Source organism: Calypte anna, chromosome 3, assembly GCF_003957555.1.
Source record: "Calypte anna isolate BGI_N300 chromosome 3, bCalAnn1_v1.p, whole genome shotgun sequence".
NCBI classification, from domain to species: domain Eukaryota; kingdom Metazoa; phylum Chordata; class Aves; order Apodiformes; family Trochilidae; genus Calypte; species Calypte anna.
In genome coordinates, this window is record NC_044246.1 from 108,620,526 (window position 1) to 108,647,355 (window position 26,830).

The window sequence follows — 26,830 nt, forward strand, 5'->3', positions numbered from 1 at the left end:
AGAAGCAACACAAGTTTAGTGAACTTTGGAAAGAAGTCTTTCATACCTAGGTAGCTTGCCTGCAAGCTATCTGTCAGAAGATCATTAGAGGCACAGCAGCAATATTAATGAAAAATATGATAGGAAGCAGACAAAGTGGCCAATGTGGAATTTAACTGAAAACTAAAAATCAGATTCAATTGAATTGGGAGCCCCTGGCCACTTGAGAACCCTGGTTTATCTGAGATGTCCCAAAGGGCTGGCAGGCATGACACACTACCAATGTTTTTGCAGTGCAAAATTTACCTACACAAGCTTCTCATGCCCTCTGAGATGCCTCCTCACCTCACAGGCTGCTTCATTAGGGCATGAGTTTTCCAAACATCTTGCTCACATTTGGTTTAGAAGGTAGCCAGCCATACCTAGCTTATCAAGCCCATGAAGACATCTGTGGTTTTGCTTGCTAATTTCAAGCTGATGCAATGCTAAAGGAGTTCAGTTTCTTAAACATTTAATGTTTTTTGGGTTTCTCTATGGCATACTCATGACTGGATGTGGCACTCAGTGCTGTAGAGAAACAAGATAAACCAGGTGCCTCGAGTTGCCAAAGAGTGGGTGTGAGTCCACCTGTGCCTCGTTAGGACAGGTCCCCTATTACCAGGGGGCCAATAAAGGTGGGACACACACCCACAGAGAGAAGCTCACTCTGATGCGAGGCAATGGAGAGGCCAGCAGCTCGTCGAGCCTCAGGAGCAAGAAAGGCTCTTCCCGCTACACAGTGCCATGGTGTAGTAACTGCAATGGTAGTAGATCAAGGTTTGGACTTGATGATCTCAGAAGTCCCTTCCCACCCAGGTGATTCTATGATTCTATGGCTTGGCTTTGTGAACGAAGACTTAAGAAGGGCTCTCCCCATGCTTGCTGCAAGTGTGCTGATGGCTGAAAAGGCCAATGTGGGACAGGCAGTGTGGCTGCAAAAGGCCCAGCAAAAAGTGTCCTGTGACAGGACAGCCAAGGCATGGCTCTTTCTGTGCTGTCTTTTCTCCTTGAGGCTGATTCTATGTGTGTTCTCAAAGGAGGCAGCAGCGTTATGGATGGTGTCTCCATGTCTCTGGATTGGAGGCCAGAGTGGAGCACTGGTGGCAAGTCAGCATGGCCAAAGCTGAGGGATTGTTTCAGGGAGTCCTTGTATCTCCTCTCTGGGGCTTCTCTGTTGTGGCAGCCGGTGGCAAGTTCACCACAGAGCATAATCTTAGGGGAGTGGTGATCCTCCATCCTAGAGACGTGCCCTGCCTAGCACAGCTGTGTCCTCATTGGCTCGGCCTCAGTACTGGTGACCCCTACCTGTTCAAGGACAGTGACATTGGTCACACAGTCAGTCCAGGGGATGTTTTGGGCTGTACAGAGGCAACACTGATGGAAGGGTTCCAGGAGTTGCAGGTGGTGTCAGTAGATGTCCTATGATTCAGACCCATATAAAAGAATTCACAGTAGAATGGCTCTGTAGACACTTTTGTACTTTTCTTCAGGTGTTTATTGCTCCAGACTCTCTTATAAAGTCTTCCAAATGCACTGCATGCCTTTGATAATCTGCTGTCTGTCTCTTTGTAGAGGAAATAATGCATCCCAGAGAGCTGAACTTCTGGGCTGATTCAGCTCTGATTTGCCTCTGGTGATGTGGGGATGGCAGACACATATGGCATTGACGTAGCCTCCAAATGCCAGTCATGAGACCTGAGGTCCTGTGACAAACCTGTTCCCTCCGTGAATGTGCCTGAATGGAACTGAACACCTCTGATATGATAAACGATGTGAAGAGCAAGAGATTTTATCAGGACATCAAGAAGGACCTGAAAACCCCACGTGACACATGTGGAAAGCCAAGGTGAGAACAATTTGCAGCAAGAACATTCATTTCCTGAGGCTCCCCCAGATTTGGACATTTTTATGTCCTAATGATATTTAACAAGTTAGTGCAGCTGATAACACAACTCCTACTTTCATTACATGTAGTTTAAACCATTTCTTTACTTATCCAGTGGCAAAACATCAACTCAGGCTAGACAAGAAAGTTGGGCAAGGGTGCAACTTTAAGAATTGGCAGTTTTGTTTCCCTGGTGAGATTACTGCCACATTACTGCTCAGTGCAGAGCAAGTCAATGAGCCAGAAGTTGCCAGGGAATATTGTTAGATGATGTATATCCTTCAGGATATCTTTAAAGATGCACATCTTTAGTCCAGCAGGACTGAGTTTTTATAACAGACTGAATACAAATATAACCTGGCTATGCAGGCATGGGTTATTACTTAAGACTAATGTTGCTAAAACAAAATGACCCCATTTAAATGGTGTCCTTTTTTATTCTGTCACATAAAAGCCCTAATTTAGCATCCTCAACATATGCAATTCCATGCACTTGAGATGTCTTTTGTCAACACAGGCCTTTTCAGTTCAAAGATCTCTAGTTTGCTGTGTCATATAAACACAGATTCTATTTCCTTAGAAGAATTAGCTGATAGTTGTTTCCTTTTCCAGTTCACAAAGCAGTTAAGCAGAAACTGAAGCTTGAATGAAATCAGCCTAAGCATACATCTAAGTGCTCTATTGAACTGCATCACACTTTAATTTTTCAGGCTCTGTTGATATCTCATGATGTACCAACTTTTTTATCTGTAACAAAGTCTATTTTACAGAGGACACTGTATAAAGTAATGCACATGCTTTCTGAATATATTCCAAGATTTTGATATTTTCTGAAAATTGCAGTCTCTCCATAGTTAGTAACTGTAGTGTAAAATTGTTTTGCTCAGTTTTTGTAGGAACATATAGAAAATTTGTAGTATTTACAACACAACTCTGTGTTTGCTGAGAAAAATTGCTTTGGTTTCAACCCGTCACACAGAAGCTTTTGCTGGTGACCCTTAGTTCTTCCTATAGCGGAGGAGGTAGTAAGCAGCAATCTCTTAATCAAGATATGCTTGTCACTCATTAATTTTTATCTCCTTCAGGAGTAGCTTTTTCCAGGCTGAAAAGTCAAAGCTAATTACTCTTATGTGACTTAGATGCTTTTAGCAAGAAAGTCTGTACACACAAAAAATTATCCATTTCAGCCTTCTCTGTATTTTCCTGGCTTTATTATATCCTTTCTGAGTTACTATGAACAAAAATGTCTCCCTCTGTTTTAGGACAATCAGCTAAAGGTAAAACATATATAAGACTATTACTATCAATGGTTGGCATATAGTTCTACTATAGGATTGGTGTAGGATTTCCTTTTAAAAATCATGTAGTAGAAAAAGATTGCTATAGCTTTAAAATTCTACACAATCAATTTCCTACAAGTTCTTGCCCATCCTCTTCTTTTCAATACTTAAAGGAAAGATGGGGACAAACTTCTCAGCAGAGTCTGTACTGCTAGGGCAAGGGGTAATGTTTTTAAGCTGAAAAGAGGGGAGATTTAGACTAGATATTAGGAGGAAATTTTTTATGATGAAGGTGGTGAGACATTGAAACCAATTGCCCAAGTTTGCCCTGGTGATAGATGTCCCATCCCTGAAAATATGTAAGGTCAAGTGGGATGGGGCCCTGAGCAACCTGATCTAGTTGTAGATCACAGAATCCCAGAATGTTTAGGTTAGGAGAGACCTCCAAGATCATCCAGTCCAACCTTTGACCAACACCATAATCTAACTACTAAACCATGTCCTTAACGACCAGGTCCAAACACCTTTTAAATGCCTCCAGGGATGGTGACTCCACCACTCTTCTGGGCCATTCCAATGCCTGACAACCCTCTCAGTGAAGATGTCCCTGCTCCCTGCAGGTTTAGATGCCTTTAAAGGCCCCTTCCAGCCCAGACCATTCTATGATTCTCTGACTGCTAGTAAACCACGGACTTTATATTATCTGCATAACAATATCTGCAATTCAGCTGTTGATTTGAAAGACCTGGCTGGGCACATCCATTACTAGAGCCAGGCAGGCAGGCATTGACTCTGTTCCCGAGCATAATGCTGCCTGATTTGCTCTGGTTTGTCAGAGGCATTCCTGGGCATCTCACAGATATTACAAATACCATGGGTATTACAGAATGCATTGCACACTGGGGCACCTCCAAAGCACTGGATATTTATGCTCAGACAACTGAGCCCTCAGCATTTGTTTCCTGAAAATGTAGCCAGGGAAGGGAACCACTATGCTATTTTAACTGTTCTTTGACTAATGGGGTACAGGATAATTAAGTATTCATCATGATCATTTAGTTAATGCTGAGAACTGTCAAAGGCTTTGCTGGTGTCTGAAAATGTGATGCAGCTTTGTTTTGTGAACAAGTATTTATTTTCTCTTCCATCCCTGTGTATTTTTCACCTCTATACTAAAATTAAGAAAAAAAAATTATCCAAATTCCTCCTGGAAACACATTTTCAAGGTCATGAAAAACTACAAGTCATGGATACGTGGATTCGTTCCATGTTAAATTCCTCTGGACCACAGTATTAACTGGGATTTATTAGGATACTGAATAGCTCTCACACTGAGAGAGAAGAAACAGCATCCTAGGAAAAAAAAGAAATAGCTGAAAAGGATGTAGAGTCATAAGGGATAAAAGATTGGATCTGATCTCCCATTGTGGTTATAGGGGGAAAAGCACTACAAGTATCTTTTGAATGTGTTAATGAAGTATGAGGAGGAAGGTGATTTTCATCAGGGTCATGTCATTGGTGAGACTAGTACAAGAATATAATATAAAATACAAATATAAAAGGAGTTTTAAAGTGACACTAAAATCATGGGCAACATGAAGCAGAGCCGCATTTTCCAAGCTGAAAAATAATATTTTATGGCAAAAGTTGTTTCTCTGATGAATTAAAAAATAGGCAATTATATCCAATTTACCTCCTGAGAGAATGAGCTGCCATGGAATTAAGATTTTCTGCTAATCTAGACCCAGGGTTTCCATGCAGTTTGAAAGCCAGGCTTTTGTTTGCAAAGAAATCAGAGTACAGGTGATGGGAGGGATATGATGTATGCCTTTAACTCACTCTGATAAGGTGCTGGTGTGCTGCCAGTGTTGTATAGACAGAGCTTAAACATTGGCTTCATTGCAGAATACATAAAACTCTGCTGGGAGGAAATAGCAGATATAAAATGGCACTTTAATCTTGCAGACAAATTCCAATTAGAAATGCACTACACATTCTTTACACTAGGAATGATTAATCACTGGAACAAACTACCAGTAGAATTGATGAATTCACCATTTCTTGACACCTTCAAGTCAAGATTGGATGGCTTCCTATAATTTACATGATAACCAAACACATGTTATAGACAAGTACAATACTTGTTATTGCAGTTAATATTGTGCGTAAATAGACTAAAATTGGGTTTTTTTTCATACAGGGGATGTAAAACTTGTTGTATTTTCTGGTCTATAGTACTCCAAAGATGAAAAAGAGTCCTATTATGGACAACACTATTCTGGTCTAAATGTGATCATCCTCCCCACACACCTTGCCCTTTCCCTGCACTCTCTGTGACATAGTTGCCATTTGAAATTCAAGCTCCGTTTTAGGTTCCTTCATTCACCAATAAATGAATTACTGAATCTAATAGGAAGTTGGTAAATTAATAAGAGATCCTAAACACTTAATTGGATTTGGGTCCCAACACCTAACAAGAATTTAACAAGCAAAGGTGAGATAAAATACTCAAAATCCATCAGCATGACTCATTTTACGTAGCCTTTGCTTTGTAGCACTTAGTTCTTAATGAGACACAGGCTGGAAGGAAGTTTCTGCATCACCAAATCCAATTTCTTGATATCTTGAAGATGTAATTGAATTGTGCCTTTCCTAAACTCATGAAATTCCATTTTTCAGAAGGCAAACTCCACTGTTCTACCTCTAATTTCTCTTATTCCAAAATATGATGACTACCTGCTTACCTTGTAATTTTCAGCCCTCAATACCAAGTAACTGTTTCTTACCCATGTTCAGCCTACTTAATATTTGTGTCTTTTTGGAGTGCAGATATCCATATATTTTGGCCAAGGAACCATATTACACCTACACTTTATTTTTGTAAGACAAACTCTTTTCTTTGCTTCATTTAAAGGCAGGCTCTCCATTCATAACACCACTGTATTGGTCATTTTTTTTATTTTTTTCATTAGAATTGATCTTTCATAAATGTGGATGACAATGGCGTTCTAACTGAGGTCTCAGGAGAGCTGTGGATGATAGCACTATCTGTCTAAATCTCCTGAAAATAGAAAAGATCTTTGTTAACCTTTTTCACAGCTTTATCATATTGGTGGCTTGCAGACATCTAGTGACTGTTTAAGACACTCAGATCCTTCTACTTTCATTATTTGTGCCTGATAAATTCCTACCTAAAGGCAGAAATTCTTGTTATTGCTCCTTAAGGGCATAAACCTGTACTTTGTGATATTGAATTTTATTCCTTTTTGGTGCTCCAGCTCTTATAAACATACAATTCTCCTAATAGTAGGTGTGGCTTTCCCTTGGTATGGGCAATGCTGCATATCTTGTTTGTAGTAACAAATTTCAATTGTGAACTCTTTTTTTGTTCTAAACTCATTAATGTTCAGTATTCTGTATTATTGGTTCTGAATCCTCATTCAAGAGAATGAGTGATGATCTGTCTTGATTAAAGTATTACCTGAAAGAATGCAAAAGTACTAATCTCTACTGTAATAACAACTACTGACTGATAGTGTCTGAATTAGACATGTACAAGGATTTCTGTCGTGCCCCTAAATGATACAATAAATGAGAATATTTGCCTTCCTTTCCTGCTCTAGTACTGACAGTAAATGTGGTTGTATCCAGCCCAGCTCCCAGTGGGAAGCAGATGCTGTGTTGTCTGTGGGACACAGAAGTTGGCCAAGTAGTAGCACAACCTCTAGGACAGGACTCTGTTTCTCTTAGCAAGAAAAAATGGAGCCTTCTGCAAAGAAATTGTAATCTCCTCAAGAAATATTGTCTGCAAAAGGAGGGAAAAGTGTCTACAAAAGGATGTGGTTTACTGGTAAACATACAGATTTACAGATTACCTTCAATTTCCACCTGTAGGCAGCTCACCTCGTTAATTACAACTCCTCCCAGACATTTTAGAGGACTTACAAATACAGGCAATATAGACAATATTATTTTCAGATACATTTCTTCTTTTGTAATCTGGAGATGCATGATAATCTTATGTATCATTTCATCATTTATTTCCATAATTGTTAAAGCATAGGGTAAATCCTATAAACACGGGACAGTGTTTATAATTCTCTTTACTGAATACAGCTGTTGTTCATTAAGTGGTCCTGAAAAAATTCATATAAAGAGTACAAGTACTGATTAAATATGATTTTCATAGCCACCATTTTAACACAAAGGGACTGGTCCTGAAAAAATTCATATAAAGAGTACAAGTACTGATTAAATATGATTTTCATAGCCACCATTTTAACACAAAGGGACTACCCTTATGATATCTGCAGGTAAATGCTCTATGCATTACATATTGGAGCATACAGAGAGTGCTTTTTTCTCAATTTTGGAGACTGTAGCACTTAAATATGAAGATTCATTACTGGTTTCATTAAAAGCACTGAAATACTTGATTTCAATGACTGGATCTTTGTCAGAAGGTAAATTATTAATGGTTATTTTGCATCTAATTATTTCAAATGTTTTTATTGCTATATATTAAATTACGGGTGACTAGAAATCAGAAAGTAAAATTTGAAACTGACTGCCAAGTTTTAAACCACATCGTTTCTTCTGAGACTACGGTGATTGGAACTTGCATTAGTAGCTCACTGAAGCACATTTATTTTTTCTGACATATGTCACAGTTAGATGATTTTATTGATGCCAAAATGTTTTTCTATTTTAAAGTTTAGCCACAGAAATCTCTAGAAATTGTTTATTGTGCAATTCTTCATTTTTGCAACACCCCAAAACCAGGTACTGTTGCATTGACTGCATATAATGCCATCTGGTAATGTTATCTGGGGTTTTGTTCCATTGCTATTTGTTTTGCAAAAAAAGAACTCTATTTTATGGGGTTTACTTTACACTTAGAAAATGTTTCATTATTTCTCCAAATAATGAATAATAATCTTTTTCAAAATGTTGCTATGCTAAGCTGTATTTTTATGGAAATTCTAGCTCATTGTCCCACCATAGAATAAAGCTGCAAATATTTGAACTTGACTTACAGATATGGGTAGAATGGAAACAAACTACTACCTGATGAAGAAATACCTCATTAACATTTTAATCTCTGTTCTCAAGGAAAAATAAACCATGTAACTCTGTGGTAGCATCCTTGTTTGTGCTGATATAAACGCCAAAGGCTTGCAGGGTAAAAAGATCAAGAGATGACCTTGGGTTCTAAGAATATAACCCTGAGAAGAACTTCACTCAAGATTTTTGCATAAAAAGTAAGACTGGAGTTTGAACATATTCATATTTCAGTACATTTAGATAATCTTTGTTTCAGTCTGGAGTGAACTGGCTCTCCCTGTGGGCAAAGGACCTGGGTGCAAAGCAGCTCAAGGAGCAAGTGTTAGGAATTTGTTAGCAGAGTGCTGCATCCTCCTTCATTGCCAGGCAGTAGAGATTATTAGTCCTAAACTAGTACTGCAGTAAAAATCATTGCTTGGTTTCTGAAGCTGGGTTATACCAGCTTATCTTGGAACAAAAGAGTGAGCTCCTAACTGACAGGAAAAGTTTGTTGGTGTGTGTCTTTAGAATATAACCTTGATTTGTATAGGGTGGCTTGAAAATTATATACAAATTGTCATTGCCAAAAGTTCTGGATTCATTTTACCTAACTCCAGATGTTCATTCTGTACCTGAATGCCTTTGAGGTATTCTTATAGTCTTGACAGGCGGTGGTAACAAAAGACATTTCTAGGTTGCAAACAATCTCATCCAAAAATAGTAACCCAAAATAGGTTAGATGAATTCTACAGTTGCCATTTTTAACTCATTGTCTATAAAGGGCAGAAAAAGAACATTTCTCTGAGGAATATTTAGCGATTCCCAAAGCATGTGGGCAAAACCCCAAACTGAGTCTCATCCAGCTGAATTGCTCACAGACAGGACTGATAAGATGTCTGGTGTATCCATGCTCTTAGGATCCATGAAATCACCTAGCCTAGTCTCTTACATTTAGGTGTCTTGAACTCAGTTGAGTTCAAGGGATTTGATGGAGTTGTCTACATATAGGCACCTAATCTGAAGTATGCTGAGTTATCCCAGAAATCTTCATGGGGCTAGCATGAGGTAGTATAAAAGACCTACAGAAAGACCTGTGTCCTTTTGAGCCATAAGGTCTCCACCAGATAGCATAGACCATAACATTTCAAATGGTGGTAGATGCCTCAGTTTCAGGCATTCTCTGGGTTCAGAATCTCACTCACTCATACGTGGTGAGAGGAATCACTGCAGTGACTGTCTTTATTTAAAAGAACATATAAAATACAGAAATTTTCTAAATTTGGGAAAAAAGGAGTGAAAGACTGAATTCCAGAAGGAAGGAAAACTGCTGGTCTATTGCAGAGTTACCTCAGATGAATCTTCCTTGAGAAGAGATTTGAGTAATTCCTGCAGAGCTAGCATTGCTGTTAGAAGTTTCTATGAGGGGAAGGCTCAGTGTTCCAGTTTAAAGATAGCTATCCAGGAAAAAAAACACTTTAACAGTGGAGGACTGGGCAAGAAAAGGCACAGGGATATCAGCCTTGAAAATTGCAAGTCATGGTTCAGGCCCTTGCAATCATAAGATTTAAGAAACAATATCATAGTTCAGTTGGTCTTCTCCCCAGAGAAAGGGGTGAATGATAGTTCAGTGGCTTACAGCCAAACATGTCCTGGGATCCATTAAAAGACAGTGGTCCAGGGAGGTGATTCTCCCCCTCTATTCTGCTCTCATGAGACTCTACCTGGAGCAATGTGTCCAGTTCTGGAGTCCCCAAAATAAGAAGGACACAGAGCTTGTGGAATGTGTCCAGAGGAGAGACACTAAAATGGTCAGAGGGCTGGAGAACCTCCGCTGTGAAGCCAGGCTGAGGAAGTTGGGTTTGTTCAGCCTGGAGAAGAGGAGTCTCCAAGGTAAACTTACAGTAAATTTCCAATATCTGAAGAGGGCCTACAGGAAAGCTGGGGAAGGGCTTTTTACATGGGTGTGTAGTGAGAATGCAAAGGGACATGGTTTAAAACTTTAAGAGAGGAGATTTAGGTTAGACAATAGGAAATAATTCTTTCCTGTGAGGGTGGTGAGACACCTGCACAGGTTGCCCAAGGAAGCTGTAGCTGCCCCCTCCCTGGAGGTGTTCAAGGCCAGGTTGGATGGGGTTTGGAGCATCCTGGTCTAGTGGGAGATGTCTCTGAACATGGCAGGGGGGTTTGAATTAGATGATCTTTAAGGTCCCTTCCATCCCCAGCCATTCTATGATTCTATGTATATGTATTCTATATGTGTTTTTTGTTTTAATGGCTTTAGTAAACTTGAGTTGTTAATCCTTTATTTCTAACCTGTCAGATAAGAAACATGTCTTGAATGAAAGGCATGACTCCTGCAAGTGTCACTTTGAGAAAAATGCACCCAAGAGTTTGCTAGAAAAAATTAAAACATCAAGATTAACTTGTACTTCACACATTTAATTTCCATTGCAATTACTTCAAAGGCTGTTCCTAATCGGTCAAGTTATGTACAGGCAGGAGTCTTTCCAAGACATTGCCTCCTAGTTTAAAAACATTTGATTTGGCTTAAGAGCTGCATATTTTCCTGTGTCAAACCAGGACAGCCTGCACTGCTGTCAGCCATGCTCCCTCTCAGGATGGGGAATCAATAGGTGCTGCTGGCAGAGCTCCTTTCATATGGGGCTTTATCCCTGCACAGCCTGCATTAATGTCTGCAGGGGAAGTGTAGCTTGGTATAAAACTTTCCATTCAGATAAGCAGATTTGACAGATTTGTCTCCTTACTAATAGACTAAATTCAGCAGAATTTAGGATGCAAATTTATTCTTGGCCTATTTTCCTTCTTGCACTTTCCATCTCTGTTTTCTCCCCCGTGCTCTTTCCCTTGCTGTTTACATTTCCTCATCTCCTCTTGTTCATATCAATAGCATTAAGATTTCTACTCTTTTCATCTCCCATCACTCACCAGATTACCTTTTTAAGGAGGGAAGTTGGCTGTGAGTTTGTGGCCTTTATTTCCCCCCTTGACCTTGTGAGAGAATTGCTAATGGCTCCCCAAAGGAAGAGCCAGGACGGCCTCTTCTCCTCAGCAGGCAGAGGGGAGGCTCTGACAGCAAAGAGAATGAAATCCTGGCCTGGGGAAGGGTGAAATAGTAATAAACAAGCTGAACCTTGGTGTTTTCTGGAGGCTACTGGCAGCCATTTTGTAGTGAAGGTCACTCTGGTGGACATTTTGTGAGGAGCTGCGGATGTGTCATCAGCCATCTTGTCCTTGCTGAGTAGAGGAAAACCAATATTACTAAAGCTGAAGGGTGGCTCTGTCCTGGGTGCAACCAGAGCTTCTCTTCCACTAGGGCCAAACACTTCAAATACATTTGTTTTGTCTAAATGTAGTCATCTTTTTTGAGTATAGTGAGAGAGCCAAAAACCTGAGGGATAGAAGGATGTACTTTGGCCTGATGAGTGAGTGGCATGGGCTGCCTCTCTCCTTCAGGGGTAACAAGAGAGAGATGCAGCCTGCCAGCCTCTCTTGAGCTCCTGTGCAGACAGAGAATCATCATAGAATTATAGAATTGTAGAATCATAGAATCACAGAATCAAAATTAGGGGTTGGAAGGGACCTTGAGACACCATCGAGTCCAACCCCTCTGCAGCAGGGTCACCTATAGCAGGTCACACAGGAACACATCCAGGTGGGCTTTGGATGTCTCCAGGGAAGGATACTCCAAAACCTCCCTGGGCAGCCTGTGCCAGTGCCATTTCACCCTGGAAATCTCTTCCATGCCTGAGGGGAGACCTGAGGGCTGATGGATCTTGCAGGATCCTCCTCTGTGGGACCCTCGGCTGTTTGAGTCCTTGAGGTACTGCAGATGGATCCTTGCATCGGGGGGGGGGGGGGTGAGACTTCCTCCTTGCTTTGTCCCCTTGGCTGTATGGGAAGGGAACCAGGCAGAGCTCGGCTGTCCCCTCTCAGCAGGACAGGTTCTGGTGAACCCATCTGGATGGACCACAAGAGTCTGAATCTGAGCCATTCCAGCTATTTGTGCTGATTCATGGATCAGAAGGCCATAGGAAGTTATTATGGACATTCAGCCTTCTAAGGAGTACTGAAGGTAGCACTTCCTCCTTCACTTTTAAATGAGTTGGAACATATATATTTTTGGGAAATAATAAAACACCCAAGCTCAGTTAAAATACTAACTACTGCTGGAAAGTAATGGGAGGCTGCTGATGCTGCAACATCCTAGCAAATGCAGATCTAGTAGCCAGGAGTATCCTTCACACTAGTCCTGCTGAGCCCAGGAACAGGATTGAGTCCTTTGGTGCAGTCAGGAGGAGGGATTTGGTTTATCTCCCTCATAACTTTTGCCAGATTATATAAAGACAAAACTGGAACTTGGCTATGATCTGAACTATTGGAAGAAAAAAAAAATAAATACTGAGGTAGACTCATCTACTAGGAATACAGAAAAATATGTCAGGGAAAAGGTTCTCCTTAATACCTCTTCAAATAGAGGAAGAAATATGACCAAATGAAAAATATTCCTTTTAATCGGTAAAAAGACATTTCAAGAGACAAAATCTATATAAAAGTGGTTGGGCCTCTGAAAGCTGGTAATACAGTAACATATCCTAAACCAGAGTTCTCTAAGGAAGAGGAGAATGCAGCATCTAACCTCTTCTTTTTTTCTCCCCTGAATCCTGCAATTTCTCAGATATCTTGCTTCTGTTTTCCCCATATAATAGCCACCTTTAGCCAACAAAGGCAATAAGATCTAAATAAGCAAACATGTTGTAATTCAGAACTACAAGGTTTTCTTTTGTTTCCCTTTTTGGTTAGTTGTGTGTTGCTACTGATTTTATTTAGTGTGTTAAGAGCTCTAGGAGATTTTGAGCCAAATAAACCTCTTGCTTCAAAATGGTCTCAAAACACCTAGATGTGTGTGTGTTCTTCACTATCATTGTCTGGAATCAGCATTATATAAAATTTGATTGAAAGTTTTTGTCAGGTAGTTGACAATGTCAGATTTACTTATATGGATTTCTCCTTGAGTTGTAATTCTCCATCAGCTTCTGCAATATTTCTTTGAATGTTTTCTGGTGCTCTAAGGTGATCCAGCTGTTTTCATGACATAAAGTCATCCAGGTTTAATTTATAACAGGATTTTCCTCCTCCACTTAGTCAGATACAGGACAGAAGCTGAAGATCTCAACTTGTCTGATTAGGTACAGTTTCCATGTTGGTAGAATCACTGTGATGTAGAAACTGCCACTCTAATATGCAGTTAAAATAATTTTCAGAATGCTTTTTTGCACTTCTAAGCTATTTTCTGCAGACTAGTGAAAAGCAATGGTTGCATGTAAGGAAGAATCAAATATATAACTAGTAGTCTGGATGCCAGGGGTAAATGTTCACTTAGTACAACTGTTGTAAGTTCTGAAGGTCACCTTAGCTATTCTTCAAAGGCTTTTTTTCACCATTCAGAGTTCCTGAAGAATGCAAATGTTTTCTAATAACCACAGTCTTTTAGCTTCATTGTTCTTTCCTGGCCAAATAATGAGGTCAAGGAAGGCTTATTGTTAGTGGAGAGATTTTTTATGCCTCATTTATGTTCGAGAATGGATCAGCCTAAAATGGAACATAAATATTGTGACTGCCATTTCTTTACTTGTTTGCAGTCCCCCTTACTCTGTTGAGGGCCTGAGGTATATTTTTGAATTTTTGGGAAAAGTGGTTTAATTGGTCACTCTTACCTTGATATGTGTCAGATCATGTATTTGATATTAACTAGGAATATATGCTTATGCTTTCATATAAATAAATAGCATTTTTAAAAGCCTCTCAAGCCTCCATTTTTTTAATCAGCCACCAAAGAGCAATACATCTTCAGGGACTTTTTCAATATTTCTTATTTTTCATTGTGTCCTGTAACAGTGTTAGCTTTTTGAAAAATTGCATTGAAAATAAGTGTAAACACCCCTTTCAGATCTCAAAATGTTCCTTTTACCCACAAAACCTAGGGACCATTACTTTCTTATAGATGCTAGTCCAAAAGGAGAGCCTAAGCAAAAATAAACTCCTCAATTTAGAAATGCTAAAATTTGAAATCCCACAATGATATTTTCCCTTCAACTTTGCTATTTAAACATGATCACAAATATTTTTCGTATTCCTTTTTTTTGACATAACCCAAACTATTTACATTACAGTGCAATTCTGCATTTTCTGATTAAATAGCCATAAATTTAATATAATTTTTCTTCATTTAAATATTTTGTTCTGCATTAGCTAACATTTTTTCTTGTCCTGGGGAAAGTGAAGCATGGGTCTATAATTCAAATCTTCATCTACCAGAGGAAGGAATTTGCCTCCAGGTGAATGGAAACGTTATGGTGGTTCATAGTTCTCATTTCCACTTTATGATCCTTGACAAAATCTCAATCAACTAAAGCAAAGGAAAGTTTTTGTTCTTGACTGAGTATTTTAACTTCAAGCAAAGTGGGAGCAGTTAAAAGATAAATTTAAGTAGCTTTTACAGGCTGACAAAGAAGTTTATTTTCTATACAATAATTAGAGGTCTTCAGAAAGTGCAAGTCCCAGAAGAAGAAGGGATCCCTGTGTCACAGGGGAACAGACTGATGCCCCTGCCAGTGGAAGGAAGTTTTCCAAGCAGGATAGTCTGGGCTGAGAGGTGGGAAGAGGTGAAAGGAAGAATGAAACTGATCTGGCTCTCAGTTGCTTTTGGGGATTTTCTTCTCACAGGGAAATGATTTGAGGCGAATCATTGATTATGCCTCCACCTCAGACTCTGCCTCTGATATATTTTTTTTTTGAGTAAAAATTTACAATATTTGCAAGTGAAATTTTCATTAGGTTAGGGCAATAAAAACTCTTCTGATTTACTGTAAATATTTATGGTTGTAATATTGCTTTGTCAACTCTATCTTGTTTGTTACTCTGTTGAATTTCTTAGTTTCTCTTTTCTTTTTCTTATTTTTTCCCTTCTTCCTTCCTTCCTTCAGAGGAACCTGCTTTTGTATCATTTCAAGACACTCATTTCCTCAGGTGGCAAATATTAAATTTTTAAAGCTCCCCATGGTCTTTGGTCTTGTGAATAAACAGCCAAAACAGCTTGACTATAAAGTTGTGTCCTCTCTGTCACCTGAACTGAACTATGATGCAGCAAGTTTGTACATAGACAGACACCAAAAGCACACCTGCTTTTGTAAAAAGAACAGAAAAAAATTCATTCATTTGTCAGCTTAACTGAAAGCATAATGCAGACATTGAGACAAAGAGTTTGGGTTGTTGAGACTAAGAAAAAAAGAAGTAATGGACTCTACAGTGTTCCATGGGCTCCAAGTGTTCACAACGTCTAACTTAAAGATCATACCTGAGAGCCAATCTGTGAAATGGAAGAGGTAATTTGCAGGCAAAAATAATTTTTTATATGAAAAACAAAACAAAACAACAAAACCATCACAATTGTGGTTCATAACATGCATGTGCAGGGCACACCCTGGAGAAAATAAATAGATCCTGTCATACCTGAAATGCAATAAGGTATGATGAGGGTGAGAAATAAAGAGATGATGGTGAGATAGGAGAGACAAAGTGATACATGGGACATGACATGAAAGCCAGAGTCAGATAAAGTGAAAGTAAGAAAGAAGAGTGACACAAAGTCAAAGCACCATCCTAACAAGCCAGTGTCAGGGCACAGGACTGTGGATGTTTTCAAGCTGTCTGCAATTCCCTTCAGTAAATTGGCTTTAAAAAATTGATAGCATTTCGAACAGGAATGTCTGCAGCCCTATTAAGATGTATTGTGGTGGCCAGCCACGGGTTCCAAGTTTCACTATAATATGGTTTGCAGTTCAGAGTAAAGGATTTCTTCTATTAAGAATTATCATTCTTAAAAAGATGGCTGTCAGCTGACCTTTCTCAGCAAAAGAACATAACTGGTAAAATCTCCCTAAAAATCTGACATATGTCTCAAATCTATCACTTGGATCTTCATTTTAGGGGAAAAATCTTGTCTGCATGTGCATAATTCTAACACCAGAGGAATCTTAGGTCTATGCCAAGGGCAAAAATTGGTTGTATGTAAATGTTTAGGTTTCTAGGGCTAGATAGACTCATAGATATTGGCTGGAAATGACTCCTGAAAGACTCTAGTCTGAGTCTATCTGATAATGCATCAGATCCTTCAAGTGGCTTTGTCTAAGTAAGTCTTCCAAAGTTCCAAGGATGGAGACTGCACAACCAGTCTGGACAAACATTTTCAGTCTCTCCTCTCCTCTCCTCTCCTCTCCTCTCCTCTCCTCTCCTCTCCTCTCCTCTCCTCTCCTCTCCTCTCCTCTCCCTTCCTCTCCTCTCCTCTCCTCTCCTCTCCTCTCCTCTCCTCTCCTCTCCTCCTCTCCCTTTCTTCTTCCATCTTTTTGCTTCTATTTCCACTTTTCTGTTTTGTTTGCCTTTTCATTACTTTCTTTGTGATCAGTAATGATTACAGGAAATGGGATGTGAAATATCTACCCCTAGAGAAATAACATATTTGGTTCCTTCCCCAACAGAACAAATTACCATTGATTTAACTTTAAGCAGATGCTTCTGAATATTACAATGGAAGAAATTTACCTAACAGGAGTACCTAACAGAATTTCAAGTATGTATTTTAACACCTAGGACAGTTAATTGGTTGTCTGACACTTAGGAGAGTTAAGAAAAAGCCTGAAATTTTACTACTTATTTACATAGTTTAGCAGAGTAATTTTCTTTTACTATAAAAAAGGTAATATAATACATAATATAAACAAGGGTTTATTTTGGAAACCACAAATTTTAACTGAGCTGGGCTGTTGGCACTATGAAAACCAATGAAAATGTAAGACACATTGTTTTAAAGTCTGCTGTGGAAAGCATTTCAGAGGCTTGATTTATAGTTTTAGCAGAGACTTAAAAGGTGCAACTCTGAGAAAAAAAATCTGGATGTAGGCATAAAGATATAATTGTTTATAGGTGCACTGGGAATGGGATTTATTTACCTGAGCATAGAAGCTGTGTGATGCAGGCAGGTTATCCAGGACATCTGCACAGTGCTGCCTGCATCTTACAAAAGCCTGAGGGAAGATCTCAGCCCTCCTGGAGAGGCTGCAGGTGGCCAGAGAGTGTTCCCACCTCAGACACCTGTGCTGCTGACTTCTGAATCAGAACTTCTCTATCTTGTTAATATATTGGAAGGAACCTATAGAGTGATTCAGCTCAGTGTCCATCAGGTGTCCTTAGGTTGGTGTTTGGAGGGCCAACATCTGTTTTAACTCCCACTGTGGTCCATGGAGCTTTTAGGGACCAAATTCAGCTGCAGGTAAATAGTTGCCTTGTGCATTTGAGATGCCAAAGGGATGCCTGCATGGGGCTGGAAGATATGGCAAAAGATTTATAGGATACCCATATCCTTCTGATCTGGCAGATGGAGCCCAGGTGGAATATCCAAGGGCATCTAATATAAGCAGAAACCTGCCAGTTTTGGCAAGGTGTGGGAGGTGAGTAGGAAGATGTGGGTGTTAGACAGATGTGCTGAAATCCTGTCAGTAGCCAGCTCTTGTCACTGTCTCCATATCATAGAAACAGTTGACAGCACATATTGACACCTTACAGTGTAAAAAATTGTCAGTGTTTCCCAACAGTTTTAAGTGTTGAAACCTTAAATGATGGATCTTATGGAGAGAGATGAAAAAAATACAAATAAAAATAAAAAATTAAAAAGTGGATATTTTGAAGAAAGGGGGGAGACAAAAAGTGTAAGGGAGTGAGAAGCTGTCAGAGGAGAGGCTGTGGAGGAGGGATCTGTACTGGCAATACTTCTAATAGTAAACAGCACCAGGGCCTGTTCACTGGCCCCAAAGCCACCTGGCACTTTTTAGACACAACCTTGCTGTTTAACACTCTCACCCTCCAAACAAGAACAAACATATCCAAGATTCCCATTGGTAATGTCTCTGGCCCTGACTAGTGCCTGTGTCCAGTGTTAGCTGACCAGTGACACCACCAAGAGGGACTATTTTAACCACAGCTGTGTGCCAGGGGTCAGATCTCTGTTCTGGCTCTATCTGACTTAGTAATTGGTGTTTGTAGTATCCATTCCCAACAGCTTCTCCCAATGGCCACTTTGGATGCATCCCTGTTTTGGGTGCCAAGTGAGTCTAACTATGTAGTTATGAGCCACTCTGTGCTGGCTGCCCTGGAAGGTGCAGAGCATCCTTGTCCTGCTTTATTTTCTACCATAACAGGCTTTTCAAAATGGGTTAGAGGAGAGAAAAGAGGACTGGGTCATGTTGATAAAGAGGAAATTTGGAGCTAGGGAATCCCCTGGTGCCTGGCAAAATGATGAAAAACATCATGAGGGACAATAATACCATGGTTTGGGGCAGGATGGAGATGCTGATGTAGGAAATGCCTCCCCAACATCATGGGGATGTTGAAACACAAGAACTGTTGTCTAAAGCATCTGCTTGTCATCCTCAGATTACACATCATCTTTCTATTCACTTATGCTTGAATTACAGCGTTAATTCATTGCTGGAGCACTGGACAGTTTTTAGGTTTCTGCAGGACTTGGAAGAGCCCTGAACAGAGTGAAAATCAGAACTGCAACAATCAGAAAATTGGAACAATAATCACCACTATGACCTGCTTGTAACCTTCACAGACATGATCCCTTAGAACATCTGATTTTCATACAAAAAAGCTAAAAATTTAAATATTCCAGTTATTCCTTCATTGTCTTCTGTGACTATTGTGATTGAAATTATCGGTGCTGTTTAGTGAAGAAATTTTATTTTAAAGAGGATTCTAATGTTTTAAAATCTATTTATTTTTTGATTCCAAAAAGAACCCCTCCAGTATCTGAAAAACCTGACTCCATGAGATGACCTCAGATCTTTTGTTTCAAAAAGGTCTGTGTTTTTCAGAAAATCTGAAAGATCTGAGTCAACCTATCAGTAAGTTTACTCTTAATGTTTGATCTGTTACAGTCCTGGAGTGATGGCTTGGTAGGAAGCCAAACAAGCTTCCATTAAAACATTGCCATATTTCTGGAGCAACATTCCTTGAGCTGAGCAGTCCTTGCAAATAGTTTGATGGTGAATAAATGGCAAATGAAGTCAGAATATCTGAGTATTTCTGATCAACTCTGCTCCTGAGTAGTAAATCCATTCATGTCCTTCCCAGGTCCATCATTTAATTTCTGCCATTTCCTAGACAGAAGCAGCACAGTACTGCCTTCCCACCACTTTGTTTTACTTCTCTCTGGCTTCCTAAATTGTTTTTCCTCTGCTAATTCCCAGGATTTATTTTTAACCCCCTTTATCCCACAGATCTACCGTCACCTGAGTTCTTCAATTGTCAAGGAAGGAACAATAGTTAAATCTTCATTCCTTTAAGCTAATTCAAAGATATGTGAATTGTCAACACATAAAAGTCATCTGTGTGGTTGCAGGTAAAGGGTCAGATCAGAAAGGAGCAGAAAAGATTCTTATTCCTTTCCTGTATCATTTATTTGTTACTCTTAGAAGTAAGGACAAAAACCTGATGGAATCTTTTGATAAGCAAGCACGTTACTCAGACAAGAACTCATCAATTAAAAAAGTGTATCCCAAATATCTCAGCAGTGTATTATTTATTAAGTTAGAGTAATTTGCTATTCCTCTTGCAGTTCTGGGTGGTGGTAACAGTTGCAGGCTGGCTAGATGTGACAGGAAGACAGAAAAGGGTGATTTTAAAGCTTTAGGCCTGGGAAGGAGCCTGATGAAGACTGGAGATTGTGGGCAAAATGAGTCAGGGAGCTCAGGAAAAGAGCTGAACCCTTTCCTTCTGCAATGAACCCAGCTGGCTCAGGTAAGGGATTTACCTCTTATCTGATTGACTTTTATCTTGTTTTTTCCCAAAGAAGACAGATTCTTCTATGGAAGCAGCAACCCAGGAGGACATAGAGCCATTTATAAGGGCCTATCATTTGAAAAAGTAAAATCAAATGTTCTCTTCTTGCCTAAAGTTATCCAGGTACATTAAACAGGTACATAGATTGTGTGTGGTATGAAAGCTTGGAATTTTTTTGCTTTTTGTCAGACCTGAATAAAGGTTTAAGCATCTGAAGGCTTGTCATTTTACATCAGTTAATTCAATAGAAAATAAATAGAAAATATTGAGTTCTCTCCTTCTCACTATTAATAGTATCTGGAATAATGGTTAAAAATCAAACAACAAAACAACAAAACATTTTATCTTTTATGCAGTTCATAATTGATGTCTGTCTATACAATGTCTGTGCTACAATTCCTCTGGATTTGTACTTTTATTCTCCTCTTTTGTACTGAGTTTTCTGTTAGCTGACAAACCTACAGTAAACATACTTTTCCCAGTCTCAGCCAAAGGTCAGCTTGTCACATAATAATTGGGTTTTTGAGAGACACAGTCCAAGTAAGGAACATGACCAAAAGGAAAAATGCATGGCACCCTGACTACTGCTCCTAAAAAGATAATAGCTAAACCTAAAATACCTAAAGCCTAAAAAGGTAACAGCTGACAGCATTACGAGACCAAAGAAGAGCTTGAACTTAGCTCAATAAAATGAAACTAAATATTTTAATTTCAGAAGAATAATTTGTTTTGGAAAAAAACAGATCCAAATGAAGTGATTCAGTATCTCACATTTTCCAGTACATTTAATTTCATGGTAATGAAATCAATCTCAGTATTGTGACTGAACTAGAATATCAAAAAGTAGGTGGGAGCATTTGTCCACAATCACCTTATCTGGGTATCTTAAGTACTCTATAGTCATGAAGCTCACTTTTCTCCCCCAAAGTGTTCTCTTATAAAGATCAATAATAATTTCCTTTTGGCAATTTTTTTCCAGGCCCTTATGTATCCAAAAAAATGTTTGCTTCATTTCTGTAGCAAATCTAAAGTGCTGCAAGCATTTCATGTTTACATGAAAGCTTATTGATGTAGTAAGCATCCTGTAGTTATACAAGCTGTACCCTGAGAAACAAATTCACATCCCATCTTTCACAATGATCAAAGAGTTACCATTACTTGGCCTCTGTGCACAACTCTCCTGGAATCACACCCAGTTCAGGTCCCTACACTCTATTTTGCTTCACTGGCTTCAGAGGGCACTCAAGCAAAACTTGGAAAAATGTTCTAATTTCACAAGTTACCTTCTTATAATTTGTAAGACATTTTTATAAGCTTTTTTAAAAAATGCATAAGAATATGAAGAGTAGCTAAGTAGATCAGATCACTAATTCCTGTGAGCTAAGAAAGTAAATTATTTTCTCCTGTATTTTCTAATTTGAGCTCCTTGCGACCTACATAAATTCCTGCCTGCTTTTCTTTTTTTTTTTTTTTTTTTCAGTCAAGAAGATCAGGAATAACTGTGGCCAATAAACAAAAAAGCAAACAATAATGCAAGAATAACAGTTGGAAAGATTAATGCTGGTGCGTGAGTGCTTCCAGGAAAATTAATTTTCCTGAAAACAGTTATTATTCCTTTTCCTAGGCCTGATGAAAGTTGAATAAGTGCTATGCTAAATAACACTGAAGGCTACAGAGGTTGATACAGCTCTCTGATAAGCTTCTCTCAGAGTCTGAGCAGATCACACAGCTGAAGTCTTCCACAGTAGAGGCTATTGCTGTTGCAGTTCCTAAGATCTTCACAGCTCTTTGGATGCTGAGTGTCTCTTCTGCACCCCATGGATTCATTCTTCCCTAAAATGTGGATTTCTCTCCTCTGAGTTTGGTTAACTACCACATAGCTGCCTATAACAGAGCATCTCTCTTTGAATCCTCTTTACAGACACCAAGTGGGTGCTTCGAGCATCCTCACCTGCCTTAGGAGGACCTAAACCATCAGCTGTGTTCCCCAAGACCTCCTCTGCTTGCAAAGAGAGACTGCAGGGTCTGCTTCTAACACAGATACCTGCACTGAGCCAGGGGAATTTTGTCGTTGGGTCAGACCAGAAGGGTGGAGAGCACAGTGCTCCCAGGCTGTACAGAGGCAGCCCTTGCTCTTGGTGATTTCATTCTGTAAAGGGAGCAGAGGTCCAGCTGACATAGAGACAAATGTGTCTGCACAGTGCTGCATCATGGGTGACCTTAATGGTTCAGAGAGCAGGTTGAACACCTCTTTGCAGTGCTGAAGGATGCCCAGTGTCTATTTTGGCCTAATGTACATGCATTTTGGAACACAGCAGACACTCCTATTTTGCCAGCACTCTCAGCTTTTCTTATTTTCTGACAAATTCCTGGTATTGATGTTTTCCTTTGTTTTCCTAAAAGTGCTATTCTTTAATGTCTTGCTGCTTAAATGACTGCAGCTTCATTCTGGGAGAAAGTGAAGCCTGACAGGGAGAGATATTTAAAAATTCAGTTCCACAGAGCAGCAGCCAAGCTGAAAAAAACAAACCAACCACACTAGAACAAACCTCTTCATAGTATTTCAAATAATAAATAATAATGATTCTTATTTTTAGGGGCAGCTAGATCATGATACTGTTTCTCCCTCAGCAATCTTGGTTTTGATACGTATGCTCTTTTGATCTTTTTCTTCTCTAGCAGTGACACAAAAAAGAAAAAAAAAAAAAAAAAACAACACCCTTCCTTCTGTGGCCAAGCACAAATCTTGATGTAGCATTCTCTCCCAAGGTTAAATTCAGCAATTTTTGTCTCTGTGATTTTCCTTGCAGAGAGACAAGGGCATATGGTTTCCCAGAGATGAACCTGGCTGGGCTGCATTTTCCTGCACTGCTTTTCTCTGTGTTTTTTTCTTGTTTAGCTTCCCCTGCCCTGCAGGACCCTGATGGTCCCAAGAGATGTTGCTGGTAGTTGCAGGAGGTTTGGTGCCCTGCAGTGTGAGGGGGCAGGAGGAAAACAAAAGGACCATGTTCATTCTGAAGCTTTGGTCACTTCTGCAGCAACCTGGCTAATCTCAAAAGGAAAAGCATGGGTGCTGGAACGGGTGCAAGATGATACTTCTTGCCAGTGGTAGGTATTGAATGTGTGATCAGCTCTCAGAACATATGGCAATTACTTCCTGACATGAATGGTATCTTACTTGGATCTTTATGCAGCTAGAACCACTGATTCTTTTAACCCTTTCTATCCAGGCAAATAAAGGAGATCACAGAGCAGCTGCTCTGTTCAATCTCTACTAAAAATTTTGATTGCAATTAACTGTTTGCCTTATCAAAATGCTTTTGAACCTGGAAGCAGCTGCTACCAATGTTTTCCTGGAAGCATCTGAGCCTCTTACTACCTGTGCTGGGGATTTCAGACATCTGCCATGGTATTCTGAAGAGATGGAGAACTAGTTGGAGGAAGAACTTCTAAGCTTTTCCTAAGCTTGCTTCTTCCTTCCTTCCATCCTTTCCTTCCTTCCTTTCCTCCCTCCCTCCCTCCCTCCCTCCCTCCCTCCCTTTTTGCTTTCCTTTCTTCCTTGTACATAAACTGTGATGTCTATTTCTGAATTTAATTTGTCTTAGAAGCAGAAATCTCCCTGTTTTAAACAGGCAGCCTGAGAATTCATAATTTCACACAGGTATCATATCTCTTCACAGAATCATATCATAGAATCATGGAATGGTTTGGGTTCGAAGGACCTAAAGCTCACCTAGTTCCAACCCGTGTGCATGTGCAGGGACATCTCCCACCAGACCAGGTTGCTCAAGGCCCCATCCAGCCTGGCCTTGAGCACTTCCAGGGAGGGATCAGCCACAACTTCCTTAGGCATCCTGTGCCATTGTCTCACCACCCTTACAGTAAATAAGTTTTTCCTAATGTCTAACCTAAATCTCCCCTCTTCCAGTCTGAAACCATTCCCCCTTGTCTTCTTACCCCATGCCCTTGTAAAAAGTTCCTCCCCAGCTTTCCTGTAACCCACTCAGATACTAGAAGGTCTTTTTAATTTATCCTCAGAGGCTTTTCTTCTCCAGGCTGAACAAGCCCAAGTCTCTCAGCCTCTCTTCATAGCAGCGGGGCTCCAACTCTCAGATCATCTTTGTGGACATCCTCTGGGCTCGTCTTGATTACTCCACTTCTTTCCGTGTTGGGAGCTTCAGAACTGGACACAGTGCTATAGGAGTGGTCTCAGAATAGAGGGGGAGAATCACTTCCTTCTATCATATCTCAAATTTAAAAAACTTTAAACCACACGGAAAGTATCAAGGCTTCACTTTGCTTTGTCTTTTGAAATGTTAATTTGAAAGGGACAAAAACCTCTCAATTAGAAACAGTGCCATACCCTTTGGGTATGATCCTCTAATTAAAGTTTGCTCTGATGACATTGTTCTGCATAATTTTTGACTGGTTACAATGCTGATAGGTTTGTGACAGGGTGGAGTTTCTCATGAAGAGGATGGAAGTGGATTTAATATCTTTCTTGCAATTTAAATTTCTTTTTGCAATATCTTTCTTTGTAATTTAAATAAAACTCAGCAGAATTAATTTCTGGTGGTAGAAATACTTTGTTTCTAATTCAAAACTCTATTCATTAAGGCCGATTCCCTTCTCAGCTGCACACTTTCTCCAATAAATGAGTCTCTATTAAGTTATTTGCAAAACTTGTGATTTATACAAATGAAATGAGAAAAATAGGCCTTTGTTTTAATGTCCACATTTGGAAGCTTTGAATCTCAGTGTTGTCTCACCTGTTCATAGAATCATAGAATCATAGAATCATAGAATTGGCTGGGTTGGAAGGGACCTCAGAGATCATCGAGTCCAACCCTTTTACCACCCTTGCGGTTCCCAGCCCATGGCACTGAGTGCCACATCGAGTCTCTTTTTAAATATCTCCAGGGACGGAGAATCCACTACTTCCCTGGGCAGCCCATTCCAATGCCGGATCACTGTCTCCATAAAGAAATTCTTTCTAATCTCCAACCTAAACTTCCCCTGGCACAACTTAAGACCATGCCCTCTTGTCTTGTTGAAAGTCGTCTGGCGAAAGAGACCAACGTCTACCCGGTTACAACCTCCTTTCAGGGAGTTGTAGACAGCAATGAGGTCTCCCCTGAGCCTCCTCTTCTCCAGGCTGAACAGCCCCAGCTCTCTCAGCCTCTCCTCATAGGGTCTGTGCTCGAGTTCTTTCACCAGCCTGGTTGCCCTCCTTTGGACCTGCTCCAGGACCTCGATATCCTTCCTGAACTGAGAGGCCCAGAACTGGACACAGTACTCGAGGTGTGGCCTCACCAGCGCTGAGTACAGGGGCAGAATCACTTCCTTGGACCTGCTGGCGATGCTGTTCTGGATACAGGCCAGGATGCCATTGGCCTTCTTGGCCACCTGGGCACACTGCTGGCTCATGTTCAGCTTCCTGTTACATGGAATCCTACAAGGAGCTTGGAGTGTTCCCATGTGTACTCTTCTAATCTATATTTTAGGAGGGAGAAAACACAAAGTAATGAACAAAATGCCTCATTAGTGACTAGGTCAGCAGCTTTAATAAACAACTTAATCTCATTGTTAAAAGAAATAGTGGTGCTGTTGTAACATGAATAATTGGTAGATGCTTAAGTGCAAATCAGAGAATGTTAATTGGAAGAACATTAATGGAAAGAAAATGAAGTTGTGAGAGTCGTGAGCCAGTTGGATGTAGAAACAATTACAAAGATGAAAGAACTGTAGAACTTTAGAGAAGTAACTGTGCTTCAACAAATAATCCCATATTTTTCAGGTTTCTGCTGAAAAAACAAGAACAGCAAAACAACAAAAACCCACAAACCAGATTTGGTAAAATGATTTGGGTCCTGTTGGTAGAAAAGGCACTTTTGCTTGCTGCTGAGCAGGAACTGAATGGGAAAATGATAATCATCAAGGAAAAGTCAAGGGTGGGCCTCAGAGCATGGTATGGAGTTGTTGACATCAGCCACGGCAGTGGTGAGAAGCAATGAGTTTCCTGTTTGCTCCTCAAGTTGCAGTGTGGGTCATATTTTAAACTACATTTAGGAGGGAGTCTGTAGGTACCCCTTTACAGACCCTTTCTGCTCTCCATGCTCTCTCCTCCACTTCTCTCAGCTTCCCCATGTGCCTCAGCACACACCTACAACAGTGCCAGGGATTTATCCTCTGAGGGCTCCAGCCTTTTGGAACAGCCTACTTTGCCTCTGCCTCATTAACTTGTACTTGCTCATAAATATCCACTGAGAATAAGTACCAGTTTTCCCTTTTCTAGAACACCTAATTTTCCCTTCCTCTCAATTATTTATCTCCATATTTAATTAATTAAGTGTTTGGCCTTTTTGAGGTACAGTTCTTTAGAATGCCACAAAACCTGAAGCTTTGTTGTAGTCTTACAACTGGAAAAAGCAGATGGTTGGTAAAAAGCTTGAACTTACATTTCTGCAGAATTCAAGCTACATTTCTGTGAACCATGTTCACACTTTTACAACCTGTGGAAAATGGTGAAGAATAGAGCATAAAGTGGAAATTCTTTGTGGGCATTGTGCAGGTTTCATCTCACTAGATGAAGCCACACACATTTACGACAGAGGAGGTCACCCTGGACTCCCTCTGTGTTGAGACATTTTTAGAGCAATATCCATGCCATTCTGAAGTAGAAGTC